A 25734-nucleotide genomic window follows, 5' to 3' on the forward strand; every position below is an offset into this window, starting at 1 on the left:
TATTTGGCACTTATTAGGCCAATCATAAAGTTTGCTACCCCCTTCAGTATGTACCTATCCAAACACTAAACACAACTTAAATTACCACAATACATTCTCACCAAGAAAATTGATGACCTAAATCATAGAAACTGCAATGACTATTTGAAAGCCTTGCCCTTCTTCTTGGTATCATACAGGCTACTGAGGGGTAATGTCTCTCTCTTGTACACAGCCTCAAATCTTAATTTATCAGATGTACTGCAAACCTGCAAGTCCAGTGGTGGCACAAACATGCTCAATAAATTAATTCCCTTTAGAACACAATAAAACTCACTGGAGGGTTGGATACCTATTACAGAGAATACTTCTTTTTTGGAATCATCTTCCTCTCCACATAAGCAAAGGATCTACCTTACTCTCTTCAGATGTAATCTGGACAAATGAATGGGAAACCTCAAATTCAACTTGATTTAGCACCCTTGTCCCTTAGGGATAGAGGTAACATAATGTTCTGCCTGGATCTGGGTTACTCATACTTAAATTGCAAGGGCTAAAAACTTCATGAGAATGCAGGGCTAGCCTTCTAAAAATCCTCATCAATCAATAGCCTAATAAGTAGCCACAAACCTATAAGAAGTGTGGCTTCCGAGTTCTGAACTACATCAGGCAATGAAGATACATTTGTGCTAGCAAAAAACAAGCTAGAGGGAATGTTATACAGGATTAATTTTTATACTCCAGTGGGATTGTTAAAACAAATTATAGCAAATTATAGCAAACCTGTTTACAGCACAGAAGGGGCTTGCTTTCTGGTTAAGGTGCAAACTAGTGCCTCTAGCTCACAAGGTACTTCGTTTGGGTGATTTTATTTACAAATGTACTAAACTAACTGGAATGAGAGAAGTGCATGTGGCATTAAGTCTTCCCAGAGATGCTTAACAGTTCTCATTTAAGTATAAATCACATTTAAGAATAGACGAATCATGATCAGGAAGGTGTCATATAAATTTTAAAGAGTTTGCATGTATATCCAGTTTCCTTATCATGAAACTACCCATTCCTAATGAGAGGGTATATGTCAAGGAAAGAGTAGAGAGAAATTCAAGGCAAACTGTATTTTTGGCAAGAGGAAAAATGTAAAAGCAGACTGGAGATTGACAGCAGTGAGGAACTTTCTAAACAGGAGAGTCCAAAAATATGTGATGGGTATAAGGAAGCTGTAAGGAATTTTCTTGCTAAGAAAGAACAGTAAATTATGCACCCAGTTACACACAGGGGTACTTAAGACAAAAGAGATAAGCAAGTATTTAAGGCAAAGAGCTGCAGATACACAGTAATACAGATAGAAGTTTGGGTTACAAGGTAGACCAAGCTAACAAAACCCTTAAGAATGTTAGACTTTTGAGACACCTAAAATGACATACGTATTTAGCACTATGGCATAGACAACAGAATACAGGAACAATACTAGACAAGCAATCACAGGAGTCAGAAGGTACCATGCCATACACACCATTAAGTAGCCGCAGAAGTTGTTGCCATGCTTTCTAAGCACTTAATAGTGCTCACCTCTCCAGCTGAGCAGGGTTGTACATGACAAACCTAGTTTAAATGTATGTCTGCCCATACAATCATCAAGAATAAGCTTAAAAAAAGCACACAAAGTAGTACTTTGCTTGACTTGTAACAGTAACTTATTCATAGGCCAGAAACAGTTGAATTAGGAAACTATCCCTCCATCAAGTCTGATTTGTTGGTATAGATTTAGGTTCTTAGAACAGGTGTTAGTAGAGACACTGATTTTGTGAAGGAAAAAAATGTCTTTTACATTGCTGAGAGAGAGAAACAAATTGCCTTGGAAAAGCAGGCAATGTCCTAAATAAAAGGAAAGATATGCTGATCTACAGCAATAGTTTAGGATCTTTAATTTTCTTTGTTAATATCACTGAGTCTTTTCCATCTGTGCAAGATTTTGGATTTGTACGTTCCAAACAGACAATGGTGTTCACTGCTGGGTTTGGTAACGGAAGAAAATAGTGATGTAATGATTTCTTTGGATCTTGGAATACATATTGAATTTACAGAGTCAAGTTGTCATGGCGGGAGCATGAGAGGTCAACCCACACAAGTATCCAGCTCCTTCACGGCTGTATTTCTCAGAGAAGTAGAACTTGTATTATAGGAGGTGGAATCAGCTTTTTTGCAGAATGCTACTAGTCTGCATCTCCAGCCCAAGGCGGTTTCCAGCACACCAGGCATGCACACAATCCAGACCTCAAGGAGCCGCCTAGCACCAGTGGATAAGTGGACAATGCCCAGCCTCCAGCCATCAAACCTGGTCAACTTATTTCAGGGACATTGGCCTGGATACCCATAAACCAAATGCCAAACAAGAAAGGGCCTAACAGCAATCACTGTGGTACCCCACTAGTTAATAAAAGGTGTAGAATGCAATATTAAAGACTACAGAGCAAAGGATAGGGCGGGTGTCTGAGAAAACAAACAAAATAATGGACTTTTGTAAGCTTCTTTTATTAAGGTTTAGATTAACCATTTAAAACCCATTCATAAAATTACATTCTTCAAGTCACAGTAAATTCACAATGAATATTCAATCTTTTCCACAGCCTAGTGCTAAAGCCCTCATTAAAACATATGTCCCTTGTTCACACAAATCCTATACTACTGTTTAATATATGTGATAAACTCCCACTACATTAAGTAACCTAAAACATAAAAACATAGCAATCTATCTGCACAATAAATACAACTTACTTTAACTAGTTGTACTCTATTTACAAAGTATCTACCAATAGAGGATCAAGCACCACCAGTGTTACAACATTTAAAAATGCTATGATTTTGACATATAACCCCCAGTTTCCAGGGATTAAGGATATCCTGAGAAAGAACTGTTTCATCCTTAGAGGTGATGATCAATTTTGGAATAAGATTGGGGAAAAACCCATAGTAGTGTACAAAAAGGACCTAAGTTTTAAGAACGTTCTTGACCAGAATAAGGAGAATAATAGGCTTAGAAGGAAAGGGCAGATGAAAAAATGTGGACACTGCTCATAATCCCAGTAGATCTTGTTGGATGATAGTATCAGAATTCCCCAACATGGTATAGTTAGGTTGAATCATAAAAGCAACTGTGGTAGTAAAAACATTGTGTATGTTGCAAAATGTCAGCAATGCTGTGAAGATAGGTGAAAGCTGTCAGCCTAGCTAGATAGAATTTTGTAGATAATTCTGTCATTTGTAAATATTAATGTAAGCCACAGGCTTTTTCTCTTAAATGTGAAAAGACTGTATTGGATATTGAACTGAAAAAAATGTAACAACAGTGCACTCTGCTGTAAGAAAGCTGATAAGTCAAGCATTGTGAAATTCTTTGATCTAAAACATGGAGCCGAGATGTCTAAAGGGAGGCATTCTGCCTATTGTTTTGAGGCCAGAGTTAATGGCTAGAATTTACATGTATAATTTATTTTATTGCTCTGGCTTCCTGACCAGCTGCAAGATGAAAAGGGCTATTAACCTCTGAGTTTCTGTTAGCCTGGGAACCAGAAAGAAAGAAATTATATAATTTGAAATGAATCAGTGGTATTGTGTTATCAATTTAAGGACAGAAAGAATGAGGGCATTTAGCATTTGTCTTGAGAACATCCAACTCACCAGCACTCTGCTTGTGTTGTATATGTAAGTTTATTTTAGAACTGTGTTTTCTCTTAGATATAGCTAGGAACTAAGAAGATTAGATTAGTATTTTTTTCTGTTTTGATGTCAGAACTTTTCTACTGTATTATTTTAAGTATTTCTCTGTGATCTCTGAACTCTTGACTAGCGCTGTGTAGCAAGAAGTATTGTCTTGTGCTTTTATTATTTATTATTAAATATTTTAAACCTTTCAACTGTGGCTGTTTTGTGTAGAGATAATTTAAGCTCTAAGAGTGCACTGCATGTACTTAGTGATACTGGCCAAGCCACTCCGATAAGCCTTGACTGGTCAGTTGCCCTTACATTTGGATAATAATATTGCACAGTATAATTGGACACCCTTTCGTAAGGGCCTTTTAGTAGCTGATAAATATTAGTGGGTGGTGGCAAGTGGTACTACTGTATAGTCTGGGTAAAAGGGGCACAGCTGGAGAACCTGTGCCAGCCTTTCCCAGGAGCGTCTGTGTGGTTGTATATAACTCTTATCTCAAAGTGTGTGTGTGTCAGCTACTTGGGCAGGGACATGAAGCACTGGTTGGACAGATAGGGTGCTGGAGGTTTTAACTTCCCAACTAGGCTAAGATCTGGACCCTATAGCTGTGCCAGTGGGGAGTCTTATTTGGTGACCTGGAGAGAAAAGGAGAAACCAGCATCAGACTGACTGTGATCTCTGTGTGTTCTTAAGGGAAATTGTACCTTACTGTGTGTGTATTTAATATCCTTTCCCTTTATGGTCACCCCTCACTGATGTTAGTGGTGAGGATTGAGGCTCCTTTATTGCTGGACCAGTGCACGGGCATCACAAATGCAAAAACTATTATATAGGTAATACAAAAAATGCCTTTAGGCAATGTATTTACCATCATGTTAATGACATGAATAAAGGCAACCTTAACAATGCCTTAGCAAAACATGTCAATAAATTTCTTCACCATAAATTTAGATTTATGGCTATAGAAAAAATTGAACACAATAGTAGAGGTGGTCCTACTGAATTGTTTTTAGAATATAAAAAACTTATGTGGCAATTAAGAGTCAATGCCACTTGCCCACCAGGACTGAATGACGTTGTCTCCCTCACCAGTTATTTAAAACTGAAGGCAGAGTTTAATTTCTAAAGTGTTTCCTAAGTGGCTTGACCACTGTTATTATTATTTAAAAAAAACAATAACAACTATAATTTCTAAAGAGAGTACAACTAATTAAAGTAAATTGTATTTATTGTGCAGATAGATTGCTATGTTTTTATTTTTAGGTTGCTTAATGCAGTGGAATTTTATTGCGTTTATTAAACAATAGTATAGGATTTGTGTGAACAAGGGACATATGTTTTTAATGAGTGCTATAGTACTAAGCTGTAGAAAAGACTGAATATTCATTGTGAACTTACTGTGGCTTTAAGAATGTAATTTTATGAATGGGTTTTAATTGATTGTCACATGATTTTGCCTGGCTTTATAAAGAAACAACAGTATCAGTATGGTTAGTCTGAAGAAGTCAAGTACAAAAATTGACAAAAGCACTCAATAAATAATTTTTCAGTTTAAGTTTGTTTCTTTGAGTGTGTTATTTTATTTTACCAGTTTTCAGTGTTTATTGTGTGTTACAAGGTTTAGATTAGTATCAAGGGAATCTACCTGAAGCAATGTTAGAGAGTATAACATGGAAATTAAGTAACCAAGATGGAAAAAACACCCTGGAGAGATGGTTTACCATTATTTATTTTCAAACACTGCATGTATTTCAATGTTTACAATAAGCTAGGTAACTGTCTGATGGCAAATGAAAAGATCCTGAATACATATAAATACGGTATCATACTAATTATTAAACATAAATATCCACGGTAGTGGTGCTGCGGTAGCATTGTCGCCTCACAGTAAGAAGCTGTCTAGTTCGATTCACAGCTAGAGCATCTTCTGCGTGGAGACATGCGTGAATGGGCGTACCTTCGTTGAAGGCTGTGCATCAGGGATGGTAACTCGGCATGTAAAAACCAACTACCAATCATTAGCGGACTGGAGTTCCGCTGTGGCGACCCCTAACAGGGGAAAGCCGAAAGACACAAACTAATTATTAAACATAAATAAATAAAATTCCAAACAGAAACTGGTGCTGGCCCTCTGCTGTCTGGCATCCACCTTGCAGATATCTAAGCCAACTCTCCAGAAGTGTGGCTGACCAGGCCCGATGACTGAATCTAGGCAACACTGTCCATCCACTGAAACTAAACTGCTCCAACAAGGGCTGGAACACACACATATCTGGTGTGCTGTAAACTACCCCAAGCCAGCAATGAAGATCAGCATTATTGATCCTTCACAAGCTGGACATAAAGATTAATGTTGATACTTAGATCACATTAAAAGTTATTTACTGCACTGGCAGCCTCAATATTAGCTTGTGTCCTTCTTCTCACTGAGTAGTATTTGTCTGAAGTTCAAAGAGTGAGAGACCTTCCTGAGAGGTGGGTGTATTAAATAAAATAATTTTATTATAAATGATTAAGCACACCACTTCCAAATTAAGTAGTGGCAATGGACAGGGTAACCACTTTCCTGCATTCTGTATCATAATTTATCTTGACCCTTTCTCAAGCAAACTAAAACAGATGCAAAGATTAACAGCTACATGCATTTACTCACAAGCTGGCAATATATGCCATTGATTTGTTTCTCTAACATGTCCTGAAAAGAATTTTGGAGTAATATTTCAGGAACTTTTTGTTATACTAGAATTGCTAGATGTAAGAACACAGACAATACTCTGTACTACCTAATAGACTCTAATCAGATAGTGTACTCAGAAATGAAGTTAAAAACAATTAAAGGATCACAATTCTTAACACTAGGGAGCGTATTAAGTAAAATAGCTATATAGGAAATGTAAGAACAATCATCTAGATATGATACAATTCAGTGACTCCAGTGATTGTTATGACACTGGTGTTACAGACATCTCAGAATTTACCTCTCCTTCAGAAAATGTGAAAAGGAGAAAAAAAATAAAAGATGAAAATAAATAGAAAAATTATATTGGTAGGAAAAACAATCATAAGTGGTGTAGATCATTTTAACTTTGCCAAAATAAGCAGGAGAGTTGGGAGTACCTCAATTTGAAGCAGGAAGGCTTGCTATGCTACATGGGATATTGAACTCAAACCATCAGTCTAAAGAGGAGGTCAAAATACAATAACTTGGTTGGATTAGGGGATGTATAAAATTTGTTAATGGACAGAAAAAAGGAATAGAGGCATTGATGGTGGAGCTAATATAATTGCTAAATTCATTCTGAAAGTGAAACATTAACTTGAATGAGTGGGCTCAATAGACATATTACAAGAAAGAAGGCTGCAAAAACAATTTCCAAAAGTCTGAAAAGTTGGCAGGGTAAAAATGTGCTGAGATCAGTCAATGACAGAAGGAAAGAATGTAAGAATATATGGATAGAGGTGTAGACCATGGTATAAACACACTCCTGCATAATAAATTAACAGATAAGCTGAAGGCTTTGAAATAGTACACAGTCCAAAAGGATGACTGCCCAAAATGGCTTCTTTGGTGGACACAAAACAAGCAAACACACCAAGATAATAAAGGAAGTCATAAGGAAAATGTATAAAAGAAAAAGTGGCAAAGGAAAATTGGAAGATGCACTATCATTACTCATGAAGACTGGCAGACTTATCCTAGCCCCGAAAACAAGCTGCATAAGTGAGTAAATTAAGATTTTTTTTTGCTGGAAATTGTCTCCCAAGTATGTTTTTACAAAACTTCAGAATGTGCCAGAATATTATACCCATTTGTTGGAGATGTGATACTGGTTTAATACATATCTTTTGACAATGTCCAAAATCAGAAGAGTTTAAAAGAGAATTCAGAGCTTGTATAATGTTATTTGGCATGGGGAAACGTGGTACGAGTCTTGCTGGATTAGTTTAGAATGATTAATTTTGACAAAGTACAGGGGATATGTGACAGGGACAATGCTTTGTTGGATTTCTGGCATGAAAAAAATTACCACAAGGTGTGAAACATGATATGACATCAGACAAAGTATGAAGACAAACAAAGCGATCAAATGTCAAAATATGACAACATACTATAATAGATAACTTGGAAAATGCAGGTATGATGGCATCTAGGTCATGAACAATAATTAAGATTATTAAAGGGCTGTACTAATCCAAGATGGATGTCAGAACTTCAGTTCTATGTTTACATTTTATAACTTTTGTATGAACTTTGAGTCTGAAGGATATTTTCTCAGCGAAAGAAGTTGTGTTACTCTAGTTTAATGAATTGCATCAGAGACTACAAAAGATAAAAACGTTTCCAAGAAAGAGAGAACAGTAGTTGCCAAGGACATTATAAATCAGCAAACAGGAGTATTTCTCTAGGATAACCTATTCTGCTCCCTATCGCAGACTTTCTGTTCTCATGAGAAAGAAAACTGCTTTCTGAATAAACATCAACCACCCTGACTTTATGTGTTAGGCAAAATACTGTAAGAGAGATATTGCACATTTAGGTTGTCAGACATCTTTTGTCTTCAGGTGACCATATTCAGCACAGTAGTAACAAAATGATTCACTGTTACAAGATTTTTATTAGCTGTGCCTTTTCAGCAAAGTAACTTAAGGTCAAATACAGTATACTGTTCTGACAAAGTTTAATGTTGCAGTTCTGAAATAATTTAGCATTCTGTCTACATCACAGTTATTTAAAGTTCAAGTCTTTCACCTACAACCAGTATGGAAAGGGTACCAAAATCTTCTTTGCAGAAATTAGGTTATTAGCAGACAATTCATTTTCTTCCTTGTCTGTAAATTTCTGTCGGTCAAAACACCAAGAAAACAGTTGTCCTACTCCACTAAACCTGCTTTAAATGTAATGAGAGTTATTTGACTGTAGTGACTGATACAAATGTAAAAATAAATTAATGTATGCAGACTGTGATTATGTTAATACTTCTGAATGGCAGTATGGCAGTAAAACTGAAATCAGTTATGCACTATATTGTCAGTATTTTCCTTTGTATTTACCAATTCAAATTTTGATATAATGCAAAACCACTATCAAATAGATGAAACCTGCTAAAAAATACAATATGTTCCAAATAACACTTTTTGACATATATTTAATTTATAGCTTAAAGAAAAACTCATATTGTAATGCTATTTATGAGCTGGTTGCATCAGTAAAATTGAAAAAAAACACCAGTTATGCAAGTTCTGGTGTATTCCCTAAAAGACTATGTGACTAAAGGATGCAATAGCCTGTGGTTCAAACAGAAAATTTCCAAATTCAATGTTTTACAGTATCTAAGACATATTTTTATGAATTCCAAGCTTTAAAAACCTTCTGGAAAGAGGATATGCTGATTCAGGCTTATATGAGGGTGGTGGAGGAGTGACATCAGGAGAGGAGTACTTCTTCAGGTTGCTCTAGCTCAAGCAAAAGGGGCGTCATTATGCTGAGTGGTCTTTTACTAACAGCACAAGTAGTTTATTGGATTAGATCTCTTTTTAACCAACTATCCTTAATACCAAGCTGGCCACTTTATCCCCATTTGTAAAGTATCTACCCAACCTTAAAGTGATTTGCTGATGACTATATATACATTGTGGCATTTGAGGAGTCAAGTGCCATGATGCATTTCCTACTCACCATTCTTTACTGTTTTTGTCTTTTTTAATAAACCATTTATTAAACCACTGCCATCAAAACGTTAGTTTCTCCACAAAAAGAATACAGTATATAGGTAACATGTCCTTTGCAGACTGCCTTAAAGCTCTCTCCCAGTATTCTGTCTCCTACAGTCTGTTGAGGGGAGATCTATGTCTGGCATAGAAGGCACTGTCATATCCCACCCTGATAGACCTCCTGCATATCCATAAAACAAACAGCACCAGAATTATCCATTCTAAAGACTTAAACCTTGGCTGTGTTATAAATATGACCCGATGGAGAGACAGGCATGTTTCACAGAGATTACCCCTGTCTCTGGAACATATTCCCCATCCATGTGAAGCAGAGCTTATCCCTATCCCAATTCAAGTGTAACTCAGACAATTGGATGAGGAACAGGAAGTTCATCCCTGGTTTGGGACCTAAGTCTCTAATTGACATAGGCAGCCTGTACAGGTTCATCTCCCAAGTCCCTGCTTGTAAATGTTTCATCTCCTAAGCCCTTACACTTATCAAGGGTGCCAGAACTTGTCAGAGATTTGGGAGTCATGGCTAGACTTATAAAGGCCCTTGTAGTCATTAGCTTAGTACACACCTATGAACCTGTGAACCTATGATATTACTATAGGTTAACATCTGGTATGTCCATAGACTTAAACAGGGCATCTTCGCACATACGTAGTGGTATGCCCATTAAAGTCTATGGATGTAACAGACATTAACATGTCCATAAGCTAATCACCCTAGATATCCAAATCCTACCCCTACCCCCCATTAAGGAAACCATGGTAAAAAATTTCTCCAAAGTCAACTTCATGCTTCTTAAGACAGAAGTGGCGAACTTCATGATGCCCATGCAGATGGACAATACAGTTACAACTGATGAATCCTACACAAATGCACTCTATAAGCACTTACATGAGTGCATGGATCATGCTATCCTGAACAGAACCAAGACGCTATCCTCCAAAAAAAAGGAAGCCAATCTGGTGGTCCCCTGCCATAAACAAACTCTACAAAAGAAGGAAGAAACTGTTGCAAAAAAAAGTAAAATCCCATGAGTGGAGGAGCTCCCTGGTCAGCCTCAGTAAGAAGCTAAGATCCCTTATAAGATCCTCCAAAGCTAGCTATGAAAACAAAATTGCCACTGATTCTAAGGACAACCACAAAGCATTCTATAGCTGTGTCAGGAATCTCAATGGCAACACCCAGATCTGCTCTGAGTTACAGCACAATGACACAAAAATCACAGAACCAACTGATAGTGCCAACATCCTGGCAGATAGGTTCAGTGCTAACTTTACCCACTCTCACCCCCTAAAGGGCCCATATCTATACAGGAAGAATGCAGAGTCCCTATAATCACATCTATGCAGGTAAAAGCTGCACTCTCTAAAGCCAAAAACACAGCATCCATGGGACTGGACAACATCCCAGGCTGTGTTTTACATGAACTTCAGAACGAACTGGCTCCCCACCTAAACACCATGTTCAATCATAGCCTCACATCAGGCTTTGTGCCCACTAAATGGTGCACAGCAACAGTTATCCCACTTCAGAGAGTGGAAGCCACCACTGATTCCAGGAATTATCGCCCTATTAGCCTGACGTGCCTGGTGTGTAAGGCCATGGAACGTATCATCATGGAACTCATAAACAAAGACATTGGTAACCTCCAAACTCTGGACCCCACCCAGTTCAGATTTGTGAAAGGCAGATCATGCCTCCTGAACCTGATCGACTTCTTTGAGGCAGTCACCAAAGCTGTAGATAAGGGTAAGGTGGTTCACACAGCCTATCTTGACCTCGCCAAGACTTTCAACACCATCCCCCATTCTGAAATTATAGATAAACTCACTAAACTAGGTATAAATCCTTATGACACAAGATGGGTTGCCAACTGGCTCACTGACAGAACCCACACTGTAAAAGTTGCAGACTCCAAATCTGACTTCAAACCAGTGACAAGTGGAGTACCACAGGGTTCAGTCTTGAGACCTCTCCTGTTTGGTATCTACTTCTCTAAAGTACAGGCTAACACAGAAGGCCTTTGGCTAACAAAGTTCGCAGATGACTGCAAACTAAGAGCCATAGTCAAGTCCCTGAATGATGTAGACATTCTACAGAAGGGCCTCACTGAGACAGATGCCTGGTGTAAGAGCCATGGCCTCAAGCTCAATGTCAAAAAGTGCATTGTCATCACCTTTGGTAAAAACTCTGTACCCATGAACTACCACATAGGCGGCAGTCTACTTAATGTTGAATGTGTGATAAGAGACCTTGGGACCCAGGTGGACAGTAGTCTCTCCTTTGATAATCACATCGCCACAGTAGTCAGGAAATCTGTCTAAATGGCACACCTCATCACAAAAGGATTCTCATCCAGGAAAAAAGAGGTAATTGTTCCCCTTTACTCAACACTCATTAGACTCATTATAGAGTACAATGACAGTTCCAAATAAAGGATGCATACAGTTGAAGAAGCATGCCAATGGCCAAATATAAGGCCATTGGCATTTATAAATGTTTAAAAATATAACAATTTAACTTTTTTATTTCCCCGATCTCCAATGTTTAAGCATAGCGCAGCACCGCGCAAACGTGCTGCGCTTATAAAAACAAGAAAATAATTTAAAAAAAGCCAAAAGTAGGCATTTTCACTAAAAAGCTTATTCTGCCATTCAGGTGAATGGCAGGCTGAAGACAACATGGCCACTGAGTAGTGGTTGCTAAGGGGGGGGGGGGGGGAAGCTCAGTGTGAGAGATGTAACCATGCAGTAGTAGGCAATCCTATGCAAATGAGGATAAGGATAGTGAATCCCAATTTTCTCCAGCATGTGAGCCATGTCCCAAGAGTGTAAGAGTAGGAGTAGGTGAGTAGTAGAGTAGAATATAGGTGACATCATGAGGGGGTGTGTCAGACAGGATGTAAGCTAATTGGAGCACAGTGGCTTATGTTTGCTTTGAGTTGCTCAGGATTGCAAGAGGCGTGCCTGCAGTTGTCCTATTTGAAAACCTCAAACCAAAGGTGCACAATGTTAAAAGATAGGAAACTCCTTGCAAACATGCACACTGCGTGTGCATGTGTGTGCACTTGTTTGCGCTTGTTTACGTGGTGCTTCTCCCTGGGTGGAAACAGAAAGGCAAAAGGAAGGAAAAGAAGTAGTAGAAAGTTAACCAAGGAGAACTAGCAGAGCTGCCAGGTGAAATATATCAGAATCAGCCAATTACACAGGCAGCAGACTAGCCCAGCCCAGCACTTTAAACTCTACAAACAGTATTCCCCCCTGTTTTTTCCCAAGAACTCTGCAACACTGCAGTATACAAATAGGGAAAGCTTAAAAAGCGTACGTCAGACAAAATGTTAGGGGCTGCTCTTGCTATCATAAACCAACATGTGCAAGGTGCTGAGGGTGGTGATGTTGTGAATGCTGCTGAGCAACCCACAATGAGGAGACTGAGAAGAGTGTACAGACCCAGGGTAACCTACCAGGTGCTACATGAGCTGGAGATAGTGGAGCACTATAGGGTGGACAGAGATCTCCTACAGCAAATTGTTGAGCTTTGCCGGCCACGCCTCACACACAGGACAAACAGAGGAGAACCCATCCCAGTGGATACCAAGGTATGTGTTGGCATAAGAATACTAGCTACAGGTACCTTCCATAGACCAACTGGTGATATGATAGGGATTTCACAGGCATTAGCATCCAGGGTACTCCACCAGTTCATGGATGCCATGTCAGCACATGTCGGTGACCACGTATATTTCCCCAATCCCTGTGAGGCATTGGCCAGCAATATGGGTCTTTTCCACCAAATAGCAGAATACCCTGTTGTAGTGGGTGCAACAGACTGCACGCACATATGCATCAAAGCACCACCCGGTGAGCAGGCTAGGGTTTACATCAACCACAAGGGCTTCCCCTCCATCAACTGCCAGGTCATGTGCGATGCCCAGGGCATAATAATGAATGTGTGTGCTGGCTGCCCTGGAAGCTATCACGATTCCCACATCTGGCATCTGACACAGCTGTACCAGAGATTTGCCAATGGGGACATCCCTGATGGTCACCTAGTGGGGGATGCTGGATACACACTGGAGCCGTGGCTGATGACACCCATCAGAAATGCACACACACCTGAAAAAGAACTCCATAATGAGGCACATGCACAAACAAGAAACATAAATGAGCATGTGTTTGGGATGCTCAAGTCATGGTTCCAGTGCCTGGACACAACTGGTGGAGCCTTGCAGTACTCACCAACTACATGTACCCAAATTGTTATGGTATATGCCATGCTACACAATATGATCCTGCGGAAACAGCTGCAGCATGAACAGCATGGGGCAGGGCCAAACAGCCCCCCACCATTGCCAAGGCCTGCACAGGCACAGTGTGACTCGGAGGAGGAACAACCTGAGCCTGCTCCAGTAGGCAGAAGGAGGCATGCCCAGTATGCCCTGGCCTTGGCAAAGAGGCAACGCATAGCACATACACTGACTCAGTAGGAACCCTGGAAATGACACCTCTCTCTGACTCGCACATGCAGTAAAAGGGATGCCTAACTTGACACTACCTGTTTTTTAAACATGTATAGGGAGTGTACTATGTGCATCTGACATAGGCAGCCCTGCAGCACCACCTGAGGCATGAGTGCCCTATTTTAAGCAATATAAAGCACAGCTAAGCACATTTTACCAGTACTGAGAATATTTAAATACAATTGCGCGTAGCTGTTGACCGCACTAACCAGCGCAACTTCGGGCAATGTCGGGCAAAGTTGGGCAATGTTGGGCAAAGTCGAGCAAAGTCGGGTAAACATGCTCACACCTGCTTTACTGTTCCTTAACTAGTTAGGTCTGCCCAGCAGGAAAATAAAAAGCAGTGACAAGCCTCAAACTCAGGATACTGTGCACTATTGTCACAGCACTTAACCACTAAGCTATGACAGCATTTCACTGACACAGACACAACTTAAGTCACTCACACATACCAGTTGGGGGGGGGGTCACATACCTAACAGTCACAACCAGCAGGACAATTGTAGACAAACGCAAACACAGACAAATGCTGTATCATGCCCTCTGAAGAGGCATATGAGTAACCTCCCCCCAGCCCTATGCAGATAGACAACAGCAGACCAGGCAGTGTGATGTGGGTTGGTTAGGCTATGAAGTCACAAATTAATATGCGTGTAATTGGAAGCTAAGGTCTGTAGTACAGTGGTATGCCTCAAGCCAGTACAATAGGCAACAGTACAGACTGAAAGGGAGTACCTGACATAGCAGTGTAGGTCTAGAAAATGTGTATAAGTAACAGGTGTACCCCTCATCCTATGTACACCCACAGTAACAATCAGGTGTGCCCCCCCAGGTAGAAATGTACAAATATTAGCTGTCCCCCCTGTTTGTAGAAATGTTGATAAGTCTATGCAAATTGACTCATGGAAACCCTGCAGGCACAGCGTGCTTCCTGTCGATGTACAACACAAAGGTGAGCCCTGAAGTAAAAACCAACATGTTTTTCACACACATATAGTATATATGCCCATAGTGGACATGCTCACACACTTAAACAAATTTAGCAAATTTCAGTCAGCAACATACTGAAAGGTCATATTGGGCATGCCCACACACTTAAACAAACAAAGCAAATGTCAGTCAACAACATACTAAAAGGTCATACTGGGCATGATCACACACTTAGGCCATGTCTGAGTACCGCAGTGGGCCACACATATCTGGCAGTTGCAGTTCTTACTCCAGACACTTGTCACTATTCACCAATCCTGCCTGCGCACACAGTGATATGAAAACAGACCCATATAATATATTAGACCCCTGTCATAATCAAACTATGTAATACAAGTACTTAAGTTGTTCAAAGAAAGTGAATATCCCAAGAAAATCAATAAATCTCTGATCAGTATCATCAAGAAACAATGAGCACTCCTAACATTATCCAAGCCATGTTCTGGCAAAAATATTGCCAAAGAGTCCATAGAGAACCATGAAGCTTTCTTTAGCTATGTCATACATATCAATGTAAACTCATATATGTTCTGAGTCAGTGCAAAGTGTAAATGAATACATGTACATGACTGAAATTGCCAACATCTTGTCAGACAGGTTCATACATATTTACCCCCTCTCACTGACAAAGCCCATTACCAAACCTGGAGATTGTGAAAAGCCAGAAATCACATATACAATGGTTAAACAGCTCCATCCAAACCTAAAATGGGTTGGGAGGGTGGCCTAAATGGGTTGGGAGGGTGGCCTAATGGTTAAGGTGTTTGCCTTACAAACATAAGGTGCAGGGTTGGAGTCTTACAAGGGATAATTGGCTAGGCTTAAAATGGCTCACAAGGGCAGTTAGCCTAGTACTAACCTATGAACCTAAAAACACAGTGTCTATGGGATGACATGGTGTGAACTCCAAAACAAACAGACCCTGCAACTGAACAGTCTGTTGAGACTCACCCTCTGTACAGGATATGAAACTGTTGAATGGGTTACAGCAACGTTTGGCACACTCCACAAGTGTTGGTGCACAACAGACCATGGGAACTATTGTCTTATAAGCCTGATCTGCAAGGCCATGGAGTCCATCATTATGGAACTCATAAACAGAGCTATTGGGAGCCTACAAACACCCAACCCTACCCATTTTGGTTTGGTCAGGGGCAGATCATGGTCCCTAAACCTGCTAGACAGTTTGCAAGGCAGTTACCCAGGACATACATCAATGAAATGAGCTACACACGGCCTACATAGACCTTGAAAAGCCCTTTTCTAACATCCCACACACATGTCGTATCCACAAAATCAACAACTGGTGCATAAACACATATGTCATCTGATGGATTGCCAACTGGGGCACAGATAGATCCCACAAGGCAAGAATTGTGGTCTCCCTCTTGGACTGTAAGCTGGTAACAACTGCTGTCCCCCATGGTTCAGTCCTGAGACCCCTCCTGTCTAGTGTATACTTTTCAGAAATACAGTCAAACACACGAGGGCTATGATTAGCAAAGTTTGTGGATGACTGCAAAAAGGTTGTCATAATCGATGTTTGGGACAGCAGAGACATCCTTCAAAAGGGTCGCAGTCAGACAGATGTGGTGTCAAAACTATGACCTCGAGCTACAGTCATACAAATACCACATAGGTGCCAACACCCTAAATATAGAGGTAATAATAAGGGATCTATGGACACATGTGGATAGTGATCACTACTTCCAGAAACACATTCACAAAGTGGTTAGAAAATCATGCTATGTGTTCCCACAAATTGCCAAGGTCTTTGCATGTAGGTCAAAGGAGATTCCCTCTACTCATCAGTCATCAGACTCATCAGAGAGTATCACGGCACACTTGTGATGAATCTGACTAGGCACCTTCAGCAGCTGGACAGACCACTGAAGTACCTCAACAAGAGGATTACAGGCCAAAAACAGTTGCCCCATGCAACAAGACTGAAGGTAACTCAATCTGTACTCTGTTGGATACAGTCTACTCAGGTGATCTCTGCCCAACAGACAGGTCCATGTCCAATGCAGAACTGATGTACATGCTCTATCTGAAGTAAACCCAAGCTCACTGTGCCACATGCTCTAGGGATCTCATCATTACAACAATAAATAGAACATGTTGGAGGGATACATTACTAACTCACAGACTTCCCTTGCTTTGGAACATGCTCCCAACCTACATTAAGCTGAGTCGCTCACTGACACTCTTCCAGAGGAGTCTTGATGAGTGTATGTGAAACTGAACTGTCACGCCATGGATCACTTCATCAGCTCTACTACACAGAGGCATAGGGAACTAACCCCATGTGTGGTGATAGCTGCACACTCTGGCCATACTAATATATACCTTCAGGCAGATAGCCTACTACCTACCTATGTACCTATATATATATATGTAGGGGGAACACAGTATAATAAGCCAAAGATGGATGGGCAGAGATGTGTGTAAGAGGGTGACCATGACAGGGAGCCACCCAGGACTGTCCCACCCAGCACACATCCCAATGGCACAAAAGACATGAGGTGCACATTTCACCCACTGTACATAATAGCTTCCAGTATCTGTAAGCATTACAGTGTATGTGTTGCATGTTCCTGCTGTACAACATGACTGTACAATGAAGTGCACATCTACTATCTATAGACATGTACCTGTCACATAGGTTCATAGGTATGTAGTAGACTATCTTCATGAAGGCATATATTAGCCTAGGCAAGTTGTGCAGCTTTCACCAACTTATTGGGTAGTCTCCTAAGCCCTAGTTCTAATAGTTAGTACCCTAAGCCTCTTTCTAGTGGGGCTGCTGATGTGATGCCTGGCATGAATTATCTGTTTCCCATCCACTCATCAAGGTTCCTATTGAAGAGTGTCAGCGAGGGGCTCTGTCTGATGTACATTGGGACTCTGTTCCACAGTAAGGCAAGTGTCTGGGATGGTACTCTATCCCACCAGCATGTTGCATTCATTGTTGTGATGAGGTTCATATCCCTGGAGTGTGTAGTGTGACTCAGTTTTGTTATCCGTAGATGGAGCATGTTCAACAGTTATGTGTTGGACATGGCTCTGTATGTTAGGCAGAGTGTGCCTCTGAGTAGGTGGTATGCAACGGAGAACAGATTTAGTTTTACCAGTTGTGTTTCATAACACAACTGTTTGAGGCCAGTAATCCTCTCAGTGAGGTACCTCTGTGGTCTCTACAGCTGCTGGATATGCTTAGTTGAGTACATCCAAAATGGTGCATTGTACTCAATGATGGGTCTGATGACTTAAGAGTAGAGGGCCACCACTACCTCTTTTGATCCTGATGCAAACCCGTTGTTGATTAGATGGGCCATATAGGATTTCTTAATTACTTTGGCAACATGGTTGTCAAAGGAAAGATGACTATCTACTTGTGTCCCCAGATCCCTTATTACCTTGTCAGTTTTTAGGGGGTAACACCTATGTGGTAGTTTGTGGGTACTTTGTTTTCCCCAAAGGGGATTACTATGCATTCTTTCACATTGATCTTAAGGCCATGATTCTGACACCACACATCTGTCTCATAGAGTCCCTTCTGGAGAATATGTATGTCATCCGGGGAATCTATTATGGCAAACACTTTACAGTTCCCAGCAAAATTAGTCAACCACAACCCTCCTGTGTTGGCATGTACTTTTGAGAAGTCTATACCAAACAGGAGGGACCCCAGGACTGAACCCTGGGGGACACCAGTTGTTACCGGTGTAGAGTCTGACATGTAGCCATCAACTCTTAATTTGTGGGATTTATCTGTGAGCCAGTTTGCTATCCATCTTGTGATGTATGGATTCATGCCCAGGTTGGTGAGTTCATCTATGATACCTGACTGGGGAATGGTGTCAAAGGCCTTAGCGAGGTATAGGTATGGTGTGTGGAGCTCCTTTCAATCATCTGTAGCCTGGGTAACTGTCTCAAAGAAATCCTCCCAGTTCCGGAGGTGTGATCTGCATTTGACGAAGCTAAACTGGGTGTGCTCAACTGTGTGAAGGTTCCCAATGTTTTATTGTTGACTTCCATTATGATTGGCTCCATTGCTTTGCAGATCAGACTCATCAGGCTCATAGAGCATGAATGCCAAGGGTCTTTTGTGGCCCTATCCCTGTGGAGCGGGAAGAAAGTTGCTGTGCAACATTCTATGGGTACATATCCTTTTGAGAGGATGTAGAGAGAGGTGTAGGTATCCTTGATGAATATAGATACATCCCCACCCTATGTGCTATGATCCAGGTTCTGATGCTGGAAGGTATGAATGAGTAGTATCCTGGTAGTGCTGGTGTGCTGTCTGGAGCCTTGAACTAGGTTTCTGTTACTACACAGATATCAATATTCTCCATACTGAGAAGTGCCTTGAGTGTGTGCATTTGGAGGCTGAGACTTCTGGCAATGAGTAGCATTTAGCTCACTTTGTGGTTATTTGTGTTGGTTATGGGGTTTGGCTTGTCTTGAGTGACCGGTGTTCCACACCTGAAGTCAACGCCTCATTGGTCTGATCCGACCATAAGCTAATTACGCTACATATCCAGATTCTGCCCCCACCCCCCATTAAGGAAACCATGTTAAAATATTTCTCCAAAGCCAAATTCATGCTTCTTAAGACAGAAGTGGTGAACTTCATGACACCCATGTAGATGGAAAATACAGTTATGACTACTGAATCCTACACAATTGCACTTTATAAGCACTTACATGAGTGCATGGATTGTGCTATCCCAAACAGAACCAAGATGCTATCCTCCAAGAAAAGGAAGCCAATCTGGTGGTCTCCTGCCATAAACAAACTGTACAACAGAAGGAAGAAACTGTTGCAAAAGAGAGTAAAATCCCATGAGTGGAGGAGCTCCCTGGTCAGCCTCAGTAAGAAGCTGCGATCCCTGATAAAATCCACCAAAGCTAGTTACAAAAACAAAATTGCCACTGATTCTAAAGACAACCACAAAGCATTCTATAGCTATGTCAAGAATCTCAATGGCAACACTCAGATCTGCTCTGAGTTGCAGCACAATGGCACTAAATATACAGACCCAACTGATATTGCCAACATCCTGACAGATAAGTTCAGTGCTAACTTTACCCCCCTCTCACCCATGAAAGAACCCATCTCTATACTGGAAGAATGCAAAGTTCCTGTAATCACAGCTGCACAGGTAAAAAACACACTCTCCAAAGCCAGGAACACAGCATCCATGGGACCAGACAACATCCCAGACTGCGTTCTACATGAACTACAGAACGAACTGGCACCACACCTAAGTACCATGTTCAGTCATAGCCTCACCTCAGGTTTTGTGCCTGCTGAATGGCACACAGCGACGGCTATCCCACTGCATAAGGGGAGAGCCACCACGGACCCCGGGAACTAGTGCCCCATTAGCCTGATGAGTCTGGTCTGCAAGGCCATGGAACATATCATCATGGAACTTATAAACAAAGACATTGGTAATCTCCAAACTCTGGACCCCAACCAGTTTGGGTTTGTAAAAGGCAGATCATGTCTCCTAAACCTGATAGACTTCTTTGAAGCACTCACCAAAGCCGTAGACAAGGGTAAGGTGGTTCACACAGCCTATCTAGATCTTGGCAAGACTTTCAACACCATCCCCCTCTCTGGATTTATAGATAAACTCATTAAACTAGGTATAAATCCCTATGTCACAAGATGGGTTGCCAACTGGCTCACTGACAGAACCCACACTGTAAAAGTAGCAGACTCCAAATCCAACTTCAGACCAGTGACAAGTGGAGTACGACAGGTTTCAGTCCTGTGTCCTGTCCTATTTGGTATCTACTTCCCTGAAGTACAGGCTAACACAGAAGGTCTTTGGCTAATGAAGTTTGCAGATGACTGCAAACTAGGAGCCATAATCAAAACTACTAATGATGTGGACATCCTACAAAAGAGCCTCACTGAGACAAATGCCTGGTGTCAAAGCCATGGCCTCAAGCTCAATGCCAAAAAGTGCATTGTCATCCCCTTTGGTAAAAACTCTGTACCCATGAACTACAACATAGGCGGTAGTATACTTAACACCGAAAGTGTGATAACAGACCTTGGGACACAGGTGGACAGTAGTCTCTCCTTTGATAATCACATCACCACAGTAGTCAGGAAATCCTTCTACATGGCACACCTCATCACAAAAGGTTTCTCATCCAGAAAAAAAGAGGTCATTGTTCCCCTCTACTCATCACTCATTAGATCCATTATAGAGTACAACACCCCTTTTGGTATGTACCTCACAAGACATCTACAACAACTGGAAAGGCAGCAGAAATACCTCACAAAGAGGATTACTGGCCTCAAACTCATGCCCTACACAGACCGTCTCAAAAAACTCCAGCTTTACTCTGTCACATATCGCCTACTCAGAGGTGATCTCTGCCTAACATACAAAGCTATGCCAAATCCACAGCTGTTGGACATGCTCCACTTAAAGAAATCCCAATCCCTCTGAACTACATGCTCTAGGGACCTAAACCCTGTCACCACAATAAACAGAACATGCCACAAGGATAGATTCCTGTCCCAGAGACTTTCCATGCTCTAGAATAAACTACCTATCTATATCAAACATAGCTCCTCATTAGCACTCTTCAAGAAAAATCTTGATGATTGGATGGGAAATAGGAAATTCACCCCGGGGATCACTTCTGTGTCTATGCTCGACAGTGGCACAGGAAAATAAATTTCTTGGGTGGCAAAAGCCAGGGTACTTTTTTGGCTGGGCTTGTATAGGCCCCAGGGCCGATAGCCTAGTACCTACCTATGAACTTTTGAGCCTTGCCTAAAAAGGTAATATGGGGACAGCAAGAGCCTTGGCCAGTATTCAGAAGCATAGGGGCGACAGGTGCAAACCATCTGTAGCGAAGCAACGAGGCTTGTCTATCATGTCATCACAGGCAGACAGAGACTGGATCCCCTTTGAATGACACCAGAAGCTCAGCCAATTGTTGAAGTTTATCGTCTTTCTGTTATATTGCAGTATCATGTAGGTGAAGGTAAGATGCTACTCAAGGTCAGGGTCATACCAGCCTGGGCTACATTATCATAGAGCTACTATATATCTCTTGTCATGTTGTCTTGGGAGGTATGTCTCAGATCATTCACACTGACATGTACAAAGAACACATCATATATGTACCTGTTCTGGAGTGATGTAAGTGCTTGTGTTATGTGGTGGATCATAACACCTGACAGGCAACTGACAGTAACCTTCCCCTTGTCCAGCCGAGTGAGTGGAACATCTGTGTGCCTGACTATGAAGTCATCTATTACTAGTGTGTTGGGTATGTTGTTTTGCCTTAGGGCCTGTTGTGAGGCACACTGCTTTGGTGTATTATGTGTTCTCTTGCGTGTGCTTGGAGGTGCATGTTGCTTGCTTGCCGGCTTAGGAGGACACTCTCTCTTTTTCAGATTAATATTTGTATTCTCTGAGTATGGTAATGTGTATTTATGTGTGTGTTTTGCTGGTGCTTATATTGTAGGTCTATGTGAGACTGTTGGTGTTGTGGTTGTATTACCTTGCTCCTCTTGACTGTATTGTCCAGTATTGGGTTGACAGAGCTTAGCCACCCGGTTTGACCCTGTGTGTGCCAGCATGTGGTGCATCAACCCATATATGATATGGTCGTGGCCTATGCATACAATACACTCACAATACACCTAGTATGATAAGCCTGCTGAGGTTAGCAAATGTGAAAAAAAACCTTTGGGCAAACTGTCAGCAAGTAATGTCTGTATTGTACCCTGTAACTCCATATTGCTTGCTGAAATGTAAAGACGTACGTAGCTTGGATTAAGAACCCTGCACTTGCCAACTGTGTGTATCTGTCTCTCCCTGGGGAGAGAGCAACCTTTTTGGAGACTGCTCACCCCCCTTAAAAGTGGTATACTCATCTTTGTCAAGTCTGATGATGTCACAATCCTACACTATACCTGTGGAAAGGAAAATCGCACTACTGTGTATAGCACATTGTGTAAATGCGTACTGCTGTAGTAGCATAATGTAATTAGATAGGGGTTTGAATCCTGCACTTGCCAAGTGTGTGCATCTCCCTGGGAAGGTGTAACCCTTTCTGGAGACTACTCACACCCCTTAAAAGTGGTATACTCATCTTTGCCAAGTCTGATAATGTCACCATCCTGCAAATATACCTGTGGAAATATGTAATTCCAGTAATGTGTATAGCGCATTGTGTAAATGCATACTGCTGTAGTTAGGTAGGGGTTTGAATCCTGCACTTGCTACCTGTGTGTGTCTCCCTGGGGAGGAGTAACCTTTTTGGAGACTACTCACACCCCTTAAAAGTGGTATACTCATCTTTGTCAAGTCTGATGATGTCACCATCCTACAAATATACCTGTGGAAAGATAGAATTCCAGTAATGTGTATAGCGTGTCGTGTAAATGCATATTGCTGTAGTATCATAATGTAGTTAGGTAGGGATTTGAATCCTGCACTTACCAGCTGTGAGTGTGTGTGTCTTCTTGGGGAGGAGTAACCTTTTTGGAGAATACTCACACACCTTAAAAGTGGTTTACTCATCTTTGTCAAGTCTGATGATGTCACCATCCTACAAATATACCTGTGGAAAGGTGAAATCCCACTAATGTGTATACCGCGTCCTGTAAATGCGTACTGCTGTATTATCATAATGTTGTTAAGTAGGGGTTTGAATCCTGCACTTGATGAGTGTGTGTGTCTCTCAGGGGAGGAGCAAACTTTTTGGAGACTACTCACACCCCTTAAAAGTGGTATGCTCATCTTTGTCAAGTCTGATAATGTCACCATCCTACAAATATACCTGTGGAAAAAGGAGATCCCAGTAATGTGTATAGTGCATCATGTAAATGCGTACAGCTGCATTATAATAATGTAGTTAGGTAGGGGTTTGAATCCTCCACTTACAGAGTGTGTGTCCCTCCCTGGGTGGGGGAGCAGCCTTTTTGGAGAATACTCACACCCCTTAAAATTGGTATACTCATCTTTGTCAAGTCTGATGATGTCACCATCCTACAAATATACCTGTGGAAAAGAGAAATTCCAGTAATGTGTATAGCACATTGTGTAAATGCACACTGCTGTAGTATCATAATGTAGTTAGGGAGGGGTTTGAATCGTGCACTTGCTGAGTATGTGTGTGTCTCCCTAGAAAAGAGCACCTTTTTTGGAGAATACTCACACCCCTTAAAAGTGGTATACTCATCTTTGTCAAGTCTGATGATGTCACCATCTTACAAATATACCTGTGGAAAGATGCAATCCCAGTAATGTGTATAGCGTGTTGTGTAAATGCATACTGTTGCATTATCATAATGTGGTCAGGAAGGAGTTTGAATCTTGCCCTTGCTGACTATGTGTGTGACACCGTTGGCCAATGTGGAGTGGGTTTTGATTTTTCTAGTGTATGACATATCACAATGATAACTGTATGTGCATTCCACATGTAAGATAGCTGTGGGGCAAAGCCATATACATACATGTGACCTCAATTATTTCATAGGTGGGCACTCTGCTCTCTCCATGAACGCATCTGTTATCTTTGCCAGAGTGTGCTGGCGCTTTCCAGACCTTAGGTCACTTCTGTATGCTTGTGAAAAGCTTAGCCACTGCAGTGATCCCTGGGCTACGTCTTCTGTTTCACATCCACTCATCACAGTTTCTATTGAAGAGTGTGAGTGAGGGTTTATGCTTGAGGTATATTTGAATCCTGTTCCAAAGCAAGCAAAGTCTGGCAAAGATGACTAATCATTATAGGTGTGCAACAACCTCTGTGGATCTGCATGCAAACCCTTTATTGTGTGCTCCACAGAGGGATTTCCAAAACCCTTTGGTAATGTGATTATCAAAGGAGAGATGACTAAACACATGGCTGTATGTATACATTAGTACCTGTTCCACATTTTGGGGGCTGCTACCTATGTGGTACTCTGGGGATACTTTGTTTTCTAAAAGTGGATAACTATGCTTTCTTTGGCTTATAGTTTTACAACATAAGTTTGACACCAGGTATGTGTCTCTGTGATACCCTTTTGGAGGATGTGTGTGTCATCTGGATAATAAAGTATAGCCCACAGTATGCATTTTCATCAAACATGGGCAGACATATCCCTACTGTCTTTGCTTGTACCTAAGAAAGCTATATGCCAAACAGGAGTGGTCCCAGGACTGAGTGCAGGTGAATACCACTTGTTACTGGCATAAAATTGTACATGGAGGCTGCAAATGTTACTGTGTGTCCTACATCAGTTGTCAATCCATTATCTAACAATCATTTATGGTCAGTCTGTTGAGGTTATATATAATAACAGAATGTGGGATGGGAATGAATTGCTGGTGAGCTATAGCTTGGCTGTGTGGACCTCCCCTCCCTCACCTATAGCCTTGTTAACTGGCTTGAAGTCTACTAGGTGTAGGAGCCATGATCTGGCCTTTAGAGAACCTAAGTGGGTATAGTGCAGTGTTTGCAGGTTCATAATGTCTCTGTTAATGAGTTCCATAATGCTGTGCCCCATAGCCTTCCAGATAACATTTGTCTGGCTTATAGGGTGAGAGTTTCCAGGATCTGCTGTAATTCTACCCTTAATCAATTTATGTTAACATTTGCACTGGGTGTGACGAGGGTGGGCAGGTTTAGGAATAAGTATATTAGAGGGTCAGCCCAGGTTTGAAGGTTAGTAGACCAAGCCATATAGGCAGGATTAAGTTGGTTTGTACATGTGCTGAGGAGGGATGCAGAGTATATTGTGAAATAGATGCTAAGGATGAAGCCGCCAGGTAACAG

This window comes from Protopterus annectens, chromosome 6.part0 (genome assembly GCF_019279795.1).
Source record: "Protopterus annectens isolate FY-2018-M chromosome 6.part0, PAN1.0, whole genome shotgun sequence".
NCBI classification, from domain to species: domain Eukaryota; kingdom Metazoa; phylum Chordata; order Ceratodontiformes; family Protopteridae; genus Protopterus; species Protopterus annectens.